Source organism: Stomoxys calcitrans, chromosome 5 (genome assembly GCF_963082655.1).
Source record: "Stomoxys calcitrans chromosome 5, idStoCalc2.1, whole genome shotgun sequence".
Lineage (NCBI taxonomy): Eukaryota > Metazoa > Arthropoda > Insecta > Diptera > Muscidae > Stomoxys > Stomoxys calcitrans.
The window spans coordinates 50629498-50649329 of record NC_081556.1 but is presented as its reverse complement, the minus strand read 5'-3'; the positions used below and the strand labels follow the sequence as shown (position 1 = coordinate 50649329).

Below are 19832 nucleotides of genomic sequence, written 5' to 3'. Positions count from 1 at the left end.
GATTCAGGCCCCATTTCGAACCTACGGCCCGTCTACATAGTGCCCAATATCTGTGAGCCTTCTCAGTACGTTCCTGAATGTGACACTTCCAATTCCTGTTTCCTGTCCACGGTCACACCTAAGTATTTGACCTTGTCAGATATCGAAATCGTCGTCTTATTGAGGAAACGTGGTGCGTTAAATTGGCCCACTTTCGTCTTCGTCGTGAACAGGCATATTTCGGTCTTCTCTGGGTTAACATTGAGACCTCTGGGTCTAGTCCAGTCATATGCGCTATGCAAGACCCACCTTCGTCTTCGTCGTGAACAGGCATATTTCAGTCGTCCCGGGGTTAACATTGAGACCTCTGGGTCTAGCCTAGTCGTATGCCATATGTAAGACCCTTTCGACCCTTCTGCATAGCCCATTCGGATCCTTACCTCTTAGAAGTATTATAACATCGTCTGCGTTGCAGAGTATTGAAAGCGGCGAGCTCTTTTTCTTCTTCAGTATTTTAGCAGTGTTATGCTCTTCGGGAGACCGATTCTTTTTCCAGCTTCCGTAGAAGTGCCTGGAATGTCAGTTCTTTCCTTTCCAGCATCACTTTTGCGCGAGTACTCTGCCGTTACATACTCCTCTGTCTCCGTCGTCATGCCCCGGTTCGCTTTCTCGGTCTGCTTGTGAGCTTAGCAAAGCCATCGCTCACTTCTGCTGTCATCCCGATGCCCTCATCTCTCGATTCGGCTGCGATGACTGCTTCATTGGCACAGTCGCTGTCTGAATCCGAGTCAGAAACTCCACCTTTTCTTAAAGGATGGGGACGAATTGTGCATCCCTCTGGTTTATCCGTCTCTTCGTCATTTATTAGTCTGACGACTAGTTGTGCGCTTAAAGCATTACTCTTGGCTGCAGGTGCCAAGGCAACCACACCTACAGGAGGGGAGGACAACATGCTGCGGTCTGACGCTACCACCGCAGATGTTGAGTCTTTGGAGTCTATTTCTAGCCTACTCCAAAAGGCTTTAAAATTTGTTCGTACTATGTAGTACCTGTTCCGAGATACGAATATATATACCCACCACCGAAGGATGGGGTATATTCATTTTGTCATTCCATTTGCAACACATCGAAATATCCATTTCCGACCCTATAAAAGTATTGTATATATATTCTTGATCAGCGTAAAAATCTAAGACTATCTAGACATGTGCGTCCGTCTGTCTGTTGAAATCACGCTACAGACTTTAAAAATAGAGATATTGAGCTGAAACTTTGCACAGATTCTTATTTATCTTGATATAGCCCCCATATAGACCGATCCGCCGATTTAAGGTCTTAAGCTCCAAAAAGCCACATTTATTATCCGATTTTGCTGAAATTTGGGACAGTGAGTTATGTTAGGTCCTTCGACTTTCCCCGGCAATTTCGCTCAGATCGGTCCAGATTTGGATATAGCTGCCATATAGACCGATCATCCGATCTAGGGTCTTAGGCCCATAAAAGCCACATTTATTATCCGATTTTGCTGAAATTTGGGACAGTGAGTTGTGTTAGGCCCTTCGACATCATTCTTCAATTTGGCCTTGATCGGTTCAGATTTGGATATAGCTGCCATATAGACCGATTTCTCGATTTTAGGTTTTGGGCCCATAAAAGGCCCATTTATTGTCCGATTTCGCCGAAATTTGGGACAGCGCTTTGTGTTAGGCTCTTCGACATTTTGCTGCAACTTGGTCCAAACCGGTCCAGATTTGGATATAGCTGCAATGTAGACCGATATCTCGATTTAAATTCTTGGCCCCATAAAAGGCGCATTTATAATCCGATTTCACTGAAATTTGACACAGGAACTTATGTTAGGCTTTTCGACATCCGTGTCGTATATGGTTCAGATCGGTGTATTTTTAGCCATAGCTACTGTATTTATTAATATTTGGTCCAAATCGTATTTGGGACATAAAGTATGCAATTTTCGCCAAATTTTGATGAAAGGTGGTTTACATATATACCCGAGGTGGTGGGTATCCAAAGTTCGGCCCGGCCGAACTTAACGCCTTTTTACTTGTTCTTAGAGGAACGAAATAAAAAATGTCCGCTTCACTCAACGGCTGCAATACAACCGTTGTATTGTAGCCGTTGATGGTTGACTCTAACGTCCAAAAGGATCCACCGGATAAGTAATTCAAGCATTCTCAGGTTAGGTTAGATCCACTCAGAAACCATGGTACGTGGGAATTTTTGTCCAATTAAATATACTTCTCGACATGATTTAACTAAGTGAACTTTAAGTTAGATACCTACTTCACATATACAATATAAAATTTTGAAAATCTTTGTACAATAACCAATTCTGCTTGTTTCATAATGAACTTTTTTCTTTTTTCCAGCTAAAATTTGAACCTCTTCATTGATACTAGTAGAATATTTGTGGCGCGATTATCTATAGAAGGTCTTATCTTTTAAGTAATTTGTAAATTATTGCAAATATTTGAAATGTTCTAAACAATGACTGTTCATTCTTTGATCTAAAAGATTTAAAATCTGTAACAAATGTATGATTACCTAGCACTGTTTTTATGTTTTCAATATAATATGTTCATGGATTATAGTTAAGTTCATAATGCTGATATTTAGAAAGTATAGATGTGAGACATAAAATTATTACATAAAAATTAATTATATAAATAAACTTAATAAATGTACAACAAATAAACCCCGATGCACTTCTATGATTTCTTTTGCTTGACAAGAACTTTTTCATATGTCTTTGAGAAAATGCAATCCATTGTAAATGTTAGGGTAATTATTATCGGAGGCCACCGTAGCGCAGAGGTTAGCATGTCGAATCCTGGCGAGACCATCAGAAAAAAATTTTCAGCGGTGGTTTTCCCCTCCTAATGCTGGCAACATTTGTAAGGTACTTTGCCATGTAAAACTTCTCTCCAAAGAGGTGGCGCACGCTGTTCGGACTCGGCTATAAAAGGGAGACCCCTTATCATTGAGCTTAAACTTGGTGTACTCCATTCTTAAAAAACTTTATTTCGGCCCGATATTCTCAAAAAATTGCTGTTTGTGGGGTATTTTGGGAAGAGGTAGACCCCCAGAAAATTGGTCCCGAAAGTGGGTATCAATTCTTGCTCTACCCCCCTATACCTTTCATTTAAACTCCACATTGACATAGTCCGTAAATATGCCCGATTTAGGGGTGTTTTGGGGTGGTCCCCCAAACACTAATTCCCCCAAACACTATTCTCATATAACTATAAACCATTTATTTGAAACCCTTATTGCCATTGGCCTCAAAAATGGATATCAAATTCGTTTTCTAATCTCATTTTAACTCCTTATAGGTATTTGTCCTAAAAACTATACATATTTAATTCCACTCTCTTTAAGACCTAAATTGTCTTGGTGAGCAAATACGTCCTATTTGGGGGTTGTTATCGCGGTGGGACGTCCCCTAGACAGTTGGTCCCTAATGTTGATATCAGATGCGTGGTCTACTCCCATATATCCTTAAATTGAGCCCCATATTTCCATAGTCGGCAACCATGACCGTCTTGGGCGGTGTTTTCGGGGATGGGCGGCCACTCAGTGAGTTGGCCTTAAAAATAAATATCGGATTCGGGTTCTACTTTAAAAACCCTCTTATTTGAGCCTCATATTGTAATAGTCAGCAAATACTTACTATTTGGTTGGTGTTGTGGGGGTGGGCGGCCCCATATTCGTGCTTTACTCCCAAAGACCTTTCATTTGAGCCCCATATTGCTATGGTCGTAAATTTGTCCCCTTTGGGGGATGGTTTTGGTGAGAAGCGGCCCCAAACACTTGGTCCCATAGAAAAGAAAATCGGTTCAGCCGTTTCTGAGTCTATAAGGAACACACAAACATACAAACAAACCTACAAACAAACACAAATTGATTTTTATATAAAGGGTGATTTTTTTGAGGTTAGGATTTTCATGCATTTGTATTTGACAGATCACGTGGGATTTCAGACATGGTGTCAAAGAGAAAGATGCTCAGTATGCTTTGACATTTCATCATGAATAGACTTACTAACGAGCAACGCTTGCAAATCATTGAATTTTATAACCAAAATCAGTGTTCGGTTCGAAATGTGTTCATTCACCGTAAAGTTGCGTCCAACAGCATCTTTGAAAAAATACGGTCCAATGATTCCACCAGCGTACAAACCACACCAAACAGTGCATTTTTCGGGATGCATGGGCAGTTCTTGAACGGCTTCTGGTTGCTCTTCACTCCAAATGCGGCAATTTTGCTTATTTACGTAGCCATTCAACCAGAAATGAGCCTCATCGCTGAACAAAATTTGTCAAAATTTGAACACATTTCGAACCGAACACTGATTTTGGTAATAAAATTCAATGATTTGCAAGCGTTGCTCGTTAGTAAGTCTATTCATGATGAAATGTCAAAGCATACTGAGCATCTTTCTCTTTGACACCATGTCTGAAATCCCACGTGATCTGTCAAATACTAATGCATGAAAATCATAACCTCAAAAAAATCACCCTATATAAGATTCAAATTGTGTTTGTTTGTATGTTTGTTTGTTTGTCGGTATGTTTTGTCGGAATGTATACACTCAAAAACGGCTGAACCGATTACCTTGAAATTTTCAAAGATTGTGTAGGTTGGTCTGGAAGAAAACATAGGCTTTATAATTTTTTGATATAGGGAGGGGGGAGGACTCTCCCCCTTACCCCAAAAGTACTGCCCAAAAATAAAAGTGGACCGATCGGGACAATATGGGGTTCAAATGAAAGGTATTCATGAGTAGAGTACGAATTTTAAAATAAAAATTGGATCCAAGTAACTGGGGACCGCCCCAGAAATTTTCGCATAATGTGTAGGTTGGTCTGGAAGGAAAAATAGACTATATAATTTTTCGGTATCCGAAGGGGGACGAACCATCCCCCTTATGCCTAAAACACAACCCAAATCAAAAGTGAACCGATCAGGACAATATAGGTATCAAATGAAAGGTATTGGTGAGTAGAATACGTATATGGTATTAAAATAAAAAAATACAAATTTCGAATCTGACATACAAAATCAGATCGTAGTATAGGGGATCATGCCACGCCATTAGACCCAATATGACTATATCAAACTTGGCTGAACCGATTTTCTTAAAATTTTCATAGATTGTGTACGTTTGTCTGGAAGGATACAAAGGCTATATAATTTTTAGATATCGGTTGGAGGCGGACCCTCTTCTTTATCCCAAAAACGCCAGCCATATCCGAAAGTGGTCCGATGGACACAATAAGGGTATCAAATGAAAGGTATAGGAGACCGGAAAACGAATATGGTATTAAAATTTAGGTCCAAGTACCAAGGTCCAAAACACCGCTTTGTTCGATGTTCTCGCCAGGATTCGAACGCGTTCAACGTCATAGGCTACAATGGCACGAATTCGATATCCGCATTCAGGGTGAAGTGTCCCCACCCTAAAAAGATATTCGAAAGTTAAAGAAGGCGCAGCGGAGCGGGCCCGGTTCAGCTAGTATTAAATATTTGTAAAAAGAAACAAAACAAGTAAAAGGGAGCTAAGTTCGGCCGGGCCGTAGAATTCTTTGAATGACTTTTCAGGTATATATAAACCAGGGAAGTAGCCCCACCAAAAAAAAAGAGTTTGTCTAAAGAAAAAATTTAAATTAAATTTATTCTAAACAAAAAATGTCAGTAAAATTTTTTAAATTACAAAATTTCATATATATTTATAATATTCCACATAGTAAACATTTTGCTGAGGCCAGTGCCGCCTCAAAATTATTTTTCTTAAGGAAAAAATTGTAATCAAATTCTTATTAAAAGAAAATTTTATTTAAATTTCTTCCAAACAAATTTTAATGAAATGTTTCTAAATTTCAATTTTCCCCTCTCTATTGACACACTACATCACGGGCCGGACCCCCCTTGAAATTATTTTTTAAAACCAACCTAAACTCGAGATTACTTTTAAAGCATTTTGCGACAATACATTTTGCATAAGAATTTGTCGTGGACCCAAGGGTCCACGTTGCCGTTGGAGTGAGGAGTCGGACTGGCGGGCGCTGGTCGCTGGCATTCGAGCACCGGCTTTTGGCTCAGTCTTTGGGGCGCGGTTCTTTGCCAATCCAACCCTCTGGCAAGGTGACAAAAAAAACAAAATAAACAACCAGCTGTCGGTGGTACGAAACGGACGACAATAGAACATTAACAAAACACCCACTGGAACGAACTGGAGGACATTACGGCTGTGGAATTGCCTGGCGCCTAAAATCCTTCATGGCGCCTCAGGACTTTGCCCACCCCAACCATGGTACCCCTCGTCCTGTAATATTAAGGGTACCCCGTAATCCATCACCTGTCTATCTTTGCCGCTGCTCAGTCACTTACCCCATATTCCGATGCTTTAGCCTTCCATCATCCTTTAGAAATCACCAAGGCAAGTGTTTTTGATAATCATTCTTGTACAGATTTCAGTATTTTATTGAGTAAGTAAAAGAATATTCACATGGTAAATAATGTAAAAAAAACCAATAATCAAAAAGGCAAAATTCAATTACAAAAAAAACAAGATTTAGAATATAAAGAATCGTTTTCAAGCAAACATGAAATATATTAGATTTTGAAGGCAAACGTTAACACTGCTTCTACACATTGCCATTCACAAAGACAATATTAACAATCTTGAAATTTTTCTCTATTTTCAGAAGAATGGGTCGGTCGCCTCGTCAGCTCTAGATGGATGACCAAGAATCGCCAAAACGGTACTGCGGCCTTGATGCGGGCCTCTGCGGCCAATAAGGTCTCTTCAAGTTCTCGTCGGTCCGTCCGTCTGGTTTTCGGTGAGTATTGTCAAGTTTTAAGTGTATTTGTCGCAGTCTGTTTTTCTTGTCTAAAAAAGTATTCTATGTTTCTTTTAGGGTCTTTTTTTTTGTTGTGCTACCTTTTTAGCACCGTAGGACCAACATCGGCTGATTGGAGGACGAAAATGTCCTTTAACTGCGTTGCTACCTAACCTAACCATGAGCTCATGTTTGGTTATAGCCTGTAACCCAAACAACGGGTGAGTAAAAAAAAAGCACTAATGTTGCCCCTACCTAATCTATTTCGATTGTATACTTTAATACAAAAAACCCTTTTTTAAACAAAAATAAAGCAGTCCAAGGGTCGAACGTCAGTAAAGCAGTTTGGTTTGCTAGTCTGGAGAAACTAAAAAGAGTACCTTAGGAACGCTGGGGAATGCAACAGCGTCTGGATCCCTCGCTGGTGGATGGTGTGCGTTGCGGATGTGGCGGTGACCAGGGTGTCGGTAGCCGATGTGGCGGTTGTTGATGCAGCGGTTGGTGATGGAAGCCTTCTTCTTTGTGCGGCAGTGGAGGTGGAGGAGGCGTGGATTTTGATTTTTATGTTTTTGACTTTTAGTTTTGAAATGTCCACTTGTTTATTTTAATTTTAATTTCTACTTCTTTTCAGGTTTTTAATATATTCCTTTTTTCAGGTATTTAACGTTCATTTCATTTCAGATTTTTGACAAAGTTTTTCTTCTCTTTTTTTTTTACGTTACCATTTCAATTGGCTCTTTATGTATCGTCTCTTCACTTTTCAGGCATTTCAAATTTTCTATTTCCTTTTTTTTTTTTTTAAAAAAAACTGTCCTTTTTATTTTGTTTAAATCCGTTTTTTTTCACATTCATATGAATTTAAATAAAACACATTTACCAAATTTATTTCTGGTCTTTTCTTTTACGTATTTTTCTTGTTGATCACTCCACCTCCGTACGCTGCCAAGTCCCAATCGAAAAAGAAAGAAGCTTCCTTGGGTCACCGGCCGGCTTGGCTTGGATTCGCCTCCATCATCAAATTTGACTTCCAGCGGGCACCAACAAAACATATGGTGGTAGCCATAATTGTCAATTGGTGTCAGCTGGCTGTCTCTTTCGTTGACAGAGGCGAATTAAAACCATCAGATGGCGCTGGCGGTCTTCTATCCGCTAACAGATGTCGCTAGGGTCGCACATTAGGCCGCACACTACAAACCAAACCATCCTTTGAACATCACTGTTAAAGGATGGGAGGGAGAAAAATAACAATTTCTCTCAGTGTATTCCATGCCATAAGGTGTATATGCTCCTTACGCCAAACCTATCTCACTGTGCGTAGGTCCCATTAATAATGTGTAAGTCTTCCTCAACTAGTATACCTTGAGTTAACCATTTTTATACCTTACGGATATACCTTCATCAAATTAATTGGAAGCAATTGCAGCAGACGGACGACGCGGGAAATAATTTTCACCAACAAAGCAAAAAAAAAAAGGTAAGTATTGTAAAAAAAAATGTGTTAAATCAAAAGCTAGTAATAAAAAAAAAAAAAATGATTGTTCAGTGTCCCGAAGTGCGTGCCCAACATTATAGAAATAAATAACAAGAAAATTGTGACCGGCGGGCCAAAGTGTTTGTGTGTGTGTGCCAATGAACGGCAAAGTAAAAAAACAAAAACTACGCCTTTTACAACGTACTGGCCCACAAACTAAATAAAATGAAAAGAAATCATCAATGCCACATGCCCCTTGTCGCCAGTGGTAGTGAAAATATAAAAAAAAACAATGCAAAAATAATTAAATGTGCTCTGAGCCCTGTGTGTGTGATTGAAAGAAACAAACCGGCAAACACAATCACCGGCGTCGGCGTATATCTGATTTCATGAATGAAATGGTGAAAAAACAATATTCCAAATGAAACGCCTTGCAAATCGGAAAAAAAATTTAAAAAAAAGGTAAAGTGAAAATAATTGCGGTTCGAATGGTGAAATAAAAAAGAATCCTAACCACAATTTAAAAAAACTCCAACCAACGTGGTAAAAGAAACGGTTCATTATGTGACAGTGTGCGTGATTCCATGAATATGAGTGCGTGTGTTATAATGAAATCACATGATCGTACGGTACCCCTGCCATTGTGTGTAAGCCACTCAATTCATGAATGGTGGTGGGGGTACTAAGAAGTGACTCAATGACTTTCAAACCAAATGTCCTCAAAAATTTTCGGTGGCCATAACGAAAAAGGTGAAGTGACGTTATTGTGATTGAATTTAAAGTGTCATGGTTCTACACAAAAGAAAATGGTCTTGATATAAAAACTCAAAAGTGAACTTAGTTCGGCAAAGTTACCAAAAGAAAATTAATAAGAAGGGAAATTATGGAAAATAACTCAATGAGGAAAATTACAAAAATGCACGAAAAATGTGAAAAAACCAAATTCTGCCAAGAAAATGAAAAAAACAAAAAAAAATTAAGAATTTTGTGTGAAAATTTGAAAAAAAAGAAAAGAAATAATAATAAAAATAAGGAAAACGGAACAAAGAAAAATAAATTTCTCTGAAAACGGAGCGATATTAATATAGCCGAAAACAAAATTTTAAACAGAAATGCAGAACAAAAAAGTTTTTGTCTTTTCCTTAAGCTGGCAAAAAAAAACAAGCAAAAAAAACTTATGAAAAACTAAAATAAAATTGCGTGTTCTATTCGAAAAACAAAAAAATCAGGGCCAATAGGAGGGAATTTTAAAATATCAGAAAATCTTAAAAAACACTAAAGTGAAAAAGAAATTTATCCAAAAAAAATCCTTCAAACAAAACAAACCACTTTCATAACTAATTTGATCTTTTCTTCTTGCCTATCTTTCCAGGAAACCCACGTCATGGACCTGCGAACTCGCAACGGCTGCCTCGCTTGAGAGCATGAGCCATGCCATTTGTGGTCTAACGCTGTGATGTGCCCAAGATAAACGAACTGGTAAGTATCAAATAGATGGTGCACCTTGGTGTATCCTCTATGACTTCTCCTAGCCGCCTCTCATCACTCACCACGGCATCCCTCGCCCCATGTCCAAGATGCCATAGCGATAGAAAGACGGGTCGACCCGACATACACCGAGGTCGTCAAGAGGCTCTACCGTGGTTGAGTGATCTCCTGGGGCCGGCATCGAGAGATGACAATCTCTCGTCCGGACAAAACGCCTTCCGCCGCAACTCGCGTTCCATGTCCAAGATGCCATAGTGATAGAAAGACGGGTCACCCATTGCGAGGTTGACAGCGAGCTCTCCGGCGGTCGAGGCACCCCAGAGGTTGGCAGAGAGAAGTAGCACGAATCAGCGCGTAATCTTGCGCACATCACACCACGGGACCCCTCTTGGCGGTTCAGCACTCGCGAGAGCGTAAGACCACGAGTCCACTCCAACAACCTCACCTGGACCATACGGGTAAGTCCATGGTAAGTATTAACACCCTTTTACAGCGCCACCCTAAATCAAAAATTGCAAATATACACCACATTGCACAATTTGTGCACTCGCCCAAGGATGTAAGCCCATGGCTTGGAAATATACGCACACCTGTATATTTGCCCACTACCGCCTTAAACACACACACACACCCACCATTCGAGATGAACCTGAGGTATAATATGGGCACGAGGCAAAAATCATTCGGACCTCTGCAACGATCACCACTTAAGTTAAGTATAAATCATAAAATACAATTCAAATCTAAATTCTCTTCTAATTCATTTAGGTCATCTTATGCTACAGTTTACCACAAGACGACGGCTGTTCTACAGCTTGTTCCTTACTGCTGTAGAGATCCCTGGGACTTAATTCCTCTGCTATCTATCACAGGTGAGTATGTAATTCAATTCATATCTATCATATCTTAACCTATTTCCCCATAGGGTACAACTAAAACTAACTAAACCTACATTAGACCATGGCTTAATATTGGAAACTCCCAGCTACGGAAATGGAATTTCAGGTGAGTGATTTAATGCTTGTATGAGCTGTCAACCGAAAATTTGCCTCTATTGGCCAAAGAATTTCACTCTTTTTTATATGTGGCTCAGAAGGAACCCCTTGACCATTTGTGAGTGTTAGAGTGTGAAAATGTGTCGTTGCCATTATTGTTTCAAGTCTCTTGCGTGATAGACCCCTATCGGTTTGCCGTTTAGGTTTTCGATTTCGTATAGACTACGGCCTATTGCCCGCACAATCCTGCACTTCAAATACTTCTGGCAAAGCTTGGCATTTATGTTTTTCCCAAAATCGCTAAGTTGATGGTTGCGATGAAATACTTCCTGGCCTGGATAAAATTTTACCTCTCGCGCGCGGGTATTGTATTTTGTAGACCGCTCTTTGTAACTTTTTTCGAGATTCTTTCGAATTTCTTCTCTGACTAACTCCAAATGAGTAGCTTTGGGCAAAGCGTTAAATTCTGGGTCCCTCATTGAAGACAATTGCTTAGCCAAGCGATAGACACTTCCATGGGTCACCATATTCGTGCCAAAAAGCGCGAAATAAGGCGTCATTCCAATTGACGAGTGCACAGATGAACGCAAAGCACACTCTATAGCTGATAGGTTTTGGTCCCATTCCCTCTGGTCGCCATCCAAATAAGACCTAATAGCCGCCAAAATCGACTGGTTTACCCTTTCGGATGCGTTCGCCTGCGGCGAGTACAGTCCAGTCTTATAATGAATTACTCCATGCACGTCTAAGAAGTTGGAAAAATCTTTCCCCACGAACTGTTTTCCATTGTCCGACATGACAATTTCTGGAACTCCAAATTTGTGAAACACCTCACCGGTCAAAAACTTAATTACGTTTCTCGAGGTGGCCTTGGACATGGGCTTCAACAGCACGAATTTAGTGACGTGATCAAGGACTATAAAAATGTATGAATTACCGGCCTTCGACCGGACGTACGGCCCTAGGAAGTCTACATAAATCTTCTGAAAAGGTTTGTCTATTTTGTACTCTGGTCCCATAGGCTGTTGCATATTTTGATAATTGGGCTTAGCCCCTTTACAGATCTCACACCTCTTTATGAAATCACGGACCTGTGCACTCATGTTTGGCCAGTAGTACAGCTCTCGTAACCTTTTCAGAGTTCTATGGAAACCTCCATGTGCCGCCGTAGTCGGTTCATGTGCCTTTGCTATGGTGTTTGTCGTCAACCGTGATGGAACCCATAGCTTCCAAACATAATCCTCGCATGGCATGTCCACAGTCACAGGGATTGTCCTTTTGTAGATGAGGCCGTCCTTAACCATCAGGTCTGGCAATGATTCTCCGTTGTCGGAGATAGTTTTTATTTTGTCCAAATACTCGTCATCTTTGAACTCGTCTGCGTCGAGATCCACAAGGCTGGCAAATTCTTCGCATAGCTCCTCCAAATCCAATCGCGACAGAGTGTCTGGCACCACGTTCTGGCTTCCTTTGCGGTGTTCTATGCCGAAGTTGTGACCCTGGAGCAACAAGCTCCATCTAGCCAATCTCCCACCGAGCTCTCTGTTGGACATTAGCCACTTCAACGAAGAGTGGTCCGTAATCACAGTAAATGGCATTAGCTCAATGTAGGGTCGGAACTTCTTTATGGCCATCACCACAGCCAGACACTCACGCTCGGTCACAGAGTAATTCTTTTGCGCCGGTGTTAATTTCTGGGACATGAAGGCAATCGGGTGCTCGCCTCCATCTTCGTCCTTCTGAAAGAGAACTCCCCCAATTCCCACATCCGATGCGTCACACTGGACGAAAAACGGCTTGGCAAAATCAGGATGTCGTAAAACGGGACTTTGGGTGAGTGCGTCCTTCAATTTCCGGAAGGCCACCCTGGCTTCCTCACCGAACGCAAAAGTCTTACTCTTTTTGAGCGTTTGGAATATCGGTGCTGCTATTGTCGCATAGTCCGGGATGAATCGGCGATACCATCCGGTCATGCCAGTGAATCTCCTGACCTGCCTCACAGTTTTGGGGTAGTCACACTCCAGTATGGCGGACACTTTCTCGGGGTCTGGCTTCAATTTTCCTTCCCCGACAATGTAGCCCAAATATCTGAGCTCCCGAAAGCAAAATTTCGATTTGGCAACGTTGATTGTAAGTCCGGCATTCGTCAAGGCTTTCGCCACTTGCGCCAACAGCTCCAAATGGGTCCTGAAATCGGGTGACACTATGAGTAAGTCGTCCAAGTAGACGAACACTCGCTCCCGCAGATGCCCTGGGATGACCTTGTCCATTAATCGACATAACCTTTGGGCCGCATTACACAGCCCAAAAGGCATGACTGTGAAATGGTACAAGGGTCTTCCCGGCACGGTGAACGCCGTCTTCTCCCGGCTTTTTATCTCGAGAGGGATCTGCCAGAACGCATCTTTCAGATCCACACTCGAGATAAAATGCGTGTCTCCCAGCCTACTCAGCAGGCCTTCAATATTCGGAAGTGGGTAGGCATCTTTTACCGTGAGGGCATTGAGCTTCCTCGCATCGAGGCACAATCGGTTTTTAGCGCCCTTGCGCACCAAGGTAACCGGGTTGTTCCACGGGCTTTGACTCTGCTCAATGACTCCCATGGCAATCATCCTATCCAGCTCCGAATACATCAGTTGCTGAACGGCAGGAGATACGGGGTAATGCCTCTGTTTGACGGGTTCAGCCTCTGCGGTATCGATACTGTGTTCCTCCAATAGTGTCTTCCCCAGGCCCCTCACCTCAAATGACGGAAACATAGAGATGACCTCGTCTAGGCGTAGCTTCTCTTCACTCCTCAAGCAGTGTTGCGATGGGTCTTTCGGCTTGTCTTCTTCTTCCTCCAAGCTTAAGCTCTCAATGGTGGCTACTAGTTTAAACTTCTTCATGAAGTCAACACCAAGGTATAACGCTTTACCCAAAGTTGGTATTAAAAAGAATGTAACTTCCTCTTCAGACTTTTTCACTTTTATCTTTGCCCTTATGCGCCCCACAATCGCGTGCGGAGTCTCATCGGCGGTCATAATGACAGATCTATATGGAAATATGGGCAGCCCTATTTTCTCCACCAACTCCAAGCACCCTTTCCCTAGACATGTAACGGTGGCACCGCTGTCCAATAAACCTTCTACTTCCTCTCCTGCAATCTTTACGCGCATATAGAGCCTTGTATCTTCGCCCTCGTACAAAGTGGCTGAAGCAATTTCTTGCCTGAGAGCTTTCCTTCGCCTATAACGTTCTCTAGCTTTATCTATACGTGTCACCTTTTCTACAATCTTTTTCCTTTCAAGCTGAACTTCTTCAGCAAATATCCTCTCTCGAGCTTCGTTATATTCCTGCATTCTGATATGCCATGGCCTAATTTCCTTAAGTCTAATATTCAATTCAATATTCTCACCACCACCCTTAATGCTATTATTACTTAAAATAGTTATTTTGGTAGAACCTGTCTGTTCCTCGCCTAGTTTTTGGGTTCCTTTTGGGGGTTCATGTTGTTCGGGCGCGTCTCCCCCTTCATCGTGCCCGCATATCGGTTTCCCCTACATCTGGTACAATTCGGCTTGACTACGTTCTCCATGCCACACCCATAGCAGAACAGATTTCGGGTCGTGGAGGGGCAGTCCATAAAGCTATGCCCTTTTTGCTTACAGTTCCAGCACACGTAGTTTGCTTGTCGACTGATGGCTTCAACTTCCAGCTCTTCGGGTGGTTCCTCAAATTCCAGCTCGTTTACCCGCGGTGCGAATTGTTGCCTGTGCGCTTGTGCCGCTTGCCTTTGGTTACTTAGCAGCAACTCTGCTTTCCTGCATTCCTCGCGGAAATGTTGCAGGCCATACATACGTATGGGGAACACTAAGGCGGCCATAGGTGGCTTTAGATTGCTTTTCATCATCTCCACCATTACTTGCTCATCCATGGGCTTTCTCTGCTGGTGGCGCAAGCGCAGCATGGCGTTGCAGAACTCTTCGAAAGACTCATGGGCACCCTGTCGACGGTCCATCATTTTACGCTGGATATCGAAATCGCTCTCAAATTTTCTGAATTGGGCTAAGAAAGCTTCTTTGAGTTCTGGGAAGCTTCGAATGTGGTCTAGTCTGCGCTGCATCCAGTACCAGTCCTCTGCTGGCCCCTCTAGGAACTGGGGAAACTTCACCAGAATCTCTTCCCAATCGCATTGGTAATCGGCCCTTAACTGCTCCAGTCTGAACATGAAATCTTCAGCCCCAATCGTCTTCGAAGTGCCATCAAATTTTAGCCTCCATTTCTCGACATCGAACTTTCTCGCTGCACTCCGGTATGTAGCTGCAGGTGACTGTGCTGCCTGCGCCTGGTACCCATATGCCGGCTGCGACGGAGGTAATCCTACCCCCATCGTTTGCGTTAGTGGCCTCGATCGGTCGAGCGGTTGCTCATGCGGCAAGTAAGCATTACTTGATGCCATTTGATATTGGGGTTGCGACCATCCTTGGGACGGAGGTGCATAAGCATGTGGCGCTGGCTGTTGCTGATTCGAACCCATGTAGTTAAGCGGTTGCTGGTGGTCACTAGCTCCGGGCTGGGCTCTAGGCAAATCCTGGGCTTGCTGGATAACCTGCGCTTCTGCACGTGCTTGAACTGGGCTTGGCAACGTATTCCGATTAGCTGCACTGTTTAAGTTGGCCATGCTCTGCTGTACCAGTTGTGGCACCAATAATCTTAATTTCTCGTCGAGCAGACGAATCATCTCCATTTGGCCTACACCAATCGCGGAATCAATAACGTGCTGCAAATGCTCGTCTGCATGCGTCTCACGCCTGGCCTCTTGGTTTTGCCTTACCGCCTCTTGCCTCTCCAGGTTTATATTTCGGGCTGTCAGGCTGCTGAACTCTGGCGTAGTTGGCGTCGAATTCAATGTGTCTGACACCTGTGTTACTGACACAGCTGGGCTTGAAACGGCTGAAGTGACCATCATTGCGTTGGCTACGCTTGTTGTTGTTGTGCTGGCTGTAGCCTGTGTAGTTGTAGTTGTTGACGTAGTTGTCGTTTCCATTTGAAGGCTGTTCGGAACAGAAGGTTCAATGGAATAACTATTCGCTCTAGTGACTACCATTTAAAAACTAAAAATCCAATGATGCAAATTCAAAATATAATACCCCAAAAACTCAAAAAATAAAGAACTAACTTCTATTATATCCTTCTAGGTTCGTATCCAAAATATGTTATCACGGATGGGGTTAGTGACTTACAGCTGCGGCTTCATAAACAGTTGATAAAAATTGGCAATTCCACACATAACAGGTAATGGCTATACACTCAAAACAATCAATTTCTCCAAAAATTAATCATTCTTGAAATTTTCAGGTGTCTATATTGTCCATTGCTGTTGATTGGTAATTGGGATTGTGACTGCTGCCTTCGGACTGTGCTCCATGGCGACTACATAAAGCTTTGCAAGTCTTTACCATGTAGGACTCACAGGAGCTAGGATTTAAATTTATTCGGAATCGGACGGACAGGCAGAAAGTCATAATTTGGGCTATTGGCTTTAAAACTATTGTGGAAGAAGGTGGAAAGTGTCTACCATTGTCTCCCGAGGAAGTCGCATGGCTCCTCTGGACTCACAGCCACTTCGACACCAGACTTACTTCCCATGGAGGCTTTGGACGACACTCTGTTAATACAAAGTATCAGTGCCTCTTCAAGCTTAGACGTCGCACTCGACTAGCCTGTCTTATAATCAAACTGCTGTCGGGACTTACGCAAAACATAGAAGAAAACCACAAACACAAATATTAACAGCCACACAATTGAAACGGTCAACCCGATTGCTCGGGCCCCACGTTGGGCGCCATTTTTTTGTCGTGGACCCAAGGGTCCACGTTGCCGTTGGAGTGAGGAGTCGGACTGGCGGGCGCTGGTCGCTGGCATTCGAGCACCGGCTTTTGGCTCAGTCTTTGGGGCGCGGTTCTTTGCCAATCCAACCCTCTGGCAAGGTGACAAAAAAAACAAAATAAACAACCAGCTGTCGGTGGTACGAAACGGACGACAATAGAACATTAACAAAACACCCACTGGAACGAACTGGAGGACATTACGGCTGTGGAATTGCCTGGCGCCTAAAATCCTTCATGGCGCCTCAGGACTTTGCCCACCCCAACCATGGTACCCCTCGTCCTGTAATATTAAGGGTACCCCGTAATCCATCACCTGTCTATCTTTGCCGCTGCTCAGTCACTTACCCCATATTCCGATGCTTTAGCCTTCCATCATCCTTTAGAAATCACCAAGGCAAGTGTTTTTGATAATCATTCTTGTACAGATTTCAGTATTTTATTGAGTAAGTAAAAGAATATTCACATGGTAAATAATGTAAAAAAAACCAATAATCAAAAAGGCAAAATTCAATTACAAAAAAAACAAGATTTAGAATATAAAGAATCGTTTTCAAGCAAACATGAAATATATTAGATTTTGAAGGCAAACGTTAACACTGCTTCTACACATTGCCATTCACAAAGACAATATTAACAATCTTGAAATTTTTCTCTATTTTCAGAAGAATGGGTCGGTCGCCTCGTCAGCTCTAGATGGATGACCAAGAATCGCCAAAACGGTACTGCGGCCTTGATGCGGGCCTCTGCGGCCAATAAGGTCTCTTCAAGTTCTCGTCGGTCCGTCCGTCTGGTTTTCGGTGAGTATTGTCAAGTTTTAAGTGTATTTGTCGCAGTCTGTTTTTCTTGTCTAAAAAAGTATTCTATGTTTCTTTTAGGGTCTTTTTTTTTGTTGTGCTACCTTTTTAGCACCGTAGGACCAACATCGGCTGATTGGAGGACGAAAATGTCCTTTAACTGCGTTGCTACCTAACCTAACCATGAGCTCATGTTTGGTTATAGCCTGTAACCCAAACAACGGGTGAGTAAAAAAAAAGCACTAATGTTGCCCCTACCTAATCTATTTCGATTGTATACTTTAATACAAAAAACCCTTTTTTAAACAAAAATAAAGCAGTCCAAGGGTCGAACGTCAGTAAAGCAGTTTGGTTTGCTAGTCTGGAGAAACTAAAAAGAGTACCTTAGGAACGCTGGGGAATGCAACAGCGTCTGGATCCCTCGCTGGTGGATGGTGTGCGTTGCGGATGTGGCGGTGACCAGGGTGTCGGTAGCCGATGTGGCGGTTGTTGATGCAGCGGTTGGTGATGGAAGCCTTCTTCTTTGTGCGGCAGTGGAGGTGGAGGAGGCGTGGATTTTGATTTTTATGTTTTTGACTTTTAGTTTTGAAATGTCCACTTGTTTATTTTAATTTTAATTTCTACTTCTTTTCAGGTTTTTAATATATTCCTTTTTTCAGGTATTTAACGTTCATTTCATTTCAGATTTTTGACAAAGTTTTTCTTCTCTTTTTTTTTTACGTTACCATTTCAATTGGCTCTTTATGTATCGTCTCTTCACTTTTCAGGCATTTCAAATTTTCTATTTCCTTTTTTTTTTTTTTAAAAAAAACTGTCCTTTTTATTTTGTTTAAATCCGTTTTTTTTCACATTCATATGAATTTAAATAAAACACATTTACCAAATTTATTTCTGGTCTTTTCTTTTACGTATTTTTCTTGTTGATCACTCCACCTCCGTACGCTGCCAAGTCCCAATCGAAAAAGAAAGAAGCTTCCTTGGGTCACCGGCCGGCTTGGCTTGGATTCGCCTCCATCATCAAATTTGACTTCCAGCGGGCACCAACAAAACATATGGTGGTAGCCATAATTGTCAATTGGTGTCAGCTGGCTGTCTCTTTCGTTGACAGAGGCGAATTAAAACCATCAGATGGCGCTGGCGGTCTTCTATCCGCTAACAGATGTCGCTAGGGTCGCACATTAGGCCGCACACTACAAATGAAAACCAAAATTCACAAACAAGGTAGAAAGTGTAGTGCATATATCCTACTATAAGGTGGGGAACAAGTGAGAGAAGAGCAAATCTAAGCGGATAAGCGAAGCATTCTAAGTTTCCAAATAGGACTTCTCCAAACGTATCCGGAAACTGCTTTCTCTGCCGTAATGTATTGTATGACCCTGAGATGCTGTAGTATATTGGTATTACGTTTGCTACCTACGGACATAACCACACGGCTGTTGTTGAAAACATAAAGATAAACCCAACAACGTCTCATGTGCTTTGGCTCATGGGTATGATTGTATTAAGCGGACGGACAGGTAAGCAAAAGTAATTTGGGCTATTGCAGTTAACTATTGTATATAATGGCATCTCCTTCTCTCCTCAGGCCCGTCGCAAACGAAATGCGGATACCAAAATCCTTAAACTTCGTGACTTACGGGAGTTAAAGATTAGTAAAACACCGTGCCACATCCTGCATCTAACCAGCTTCCAGTCACCACCAGTTTGGCACGCGATCCAAGCTTTTGAAAACTTACGATCGGGACTCAATCCGGTAACCGAAATCCGATCAGTTGCTGGCTGTGGCGATAAAATGATGCGGCGGTTGGTGATGGAAGCCTTCTTCTTTGTGCGGCAGTGGAGGTGGAGGAGGCGTGGATTTTGATTTTTATGTTTTTGACTTTTAGTTTTGAAATGTCCACTTGTTTATTTTAATTTTAATTTCTACTTCTTTTCAGGTTTTTAATATATTCCTTTTTTCAGGTATTTAACGTTCATTTCATTTCAGATTTTTGACAAAGTTTTTCTTCTCTTTTTTTTTTACGTTACCATTTCAATTGGCTCTTTATGTATCGTCTCTTCACTTTTCAGGCATTTCAAATTTTCTATTTCCTTTTTTTTTTTTTTAAAAAAAACTGTCCTTTTTATTTTGTTTAAATCCGTTTTTTTTCACATTCATATGAATTTAAATAAAACACATTTACCAAATTTATTTCTGGTCTTTTCTTTTACGTATTTTTCTTGTTGATCACTCCACCTCCGTACGCTGCCAAGTCCCAATCGAAAAAGAAAGAAGCTTCCTTGGGTCACCGGCCGGCTTGGCTTGGATTCGCCTCCATCATCAAATTTGACTTCCAGCGGGCACCAACAAAACATATGGTGGTAGCCATAAT

At 41.9% G+C, this 19832-nt stretch overlaps 1 long non-coding RNA gene across 1 annotated transcript; it reads left to right on the top strand.

Moving 5' to 3' along the window:
* The first annotated feature begins 17187 nt into the window (after positions 1-17187).
* LOC131997668 (uncharacterized) lies at positions 17188-18660 on the top strand. The gene is made up of 3 exons (XR_009398333.1): positions 17188-17463; positions 17542-17684; positions 17778-18660. It is a non-coding gene; the product is annotated as an uncharacterized LOC131997668 (long non-coding RNA).
* Positions 18661-19832: the final 1172 nt, after the last annotated feature.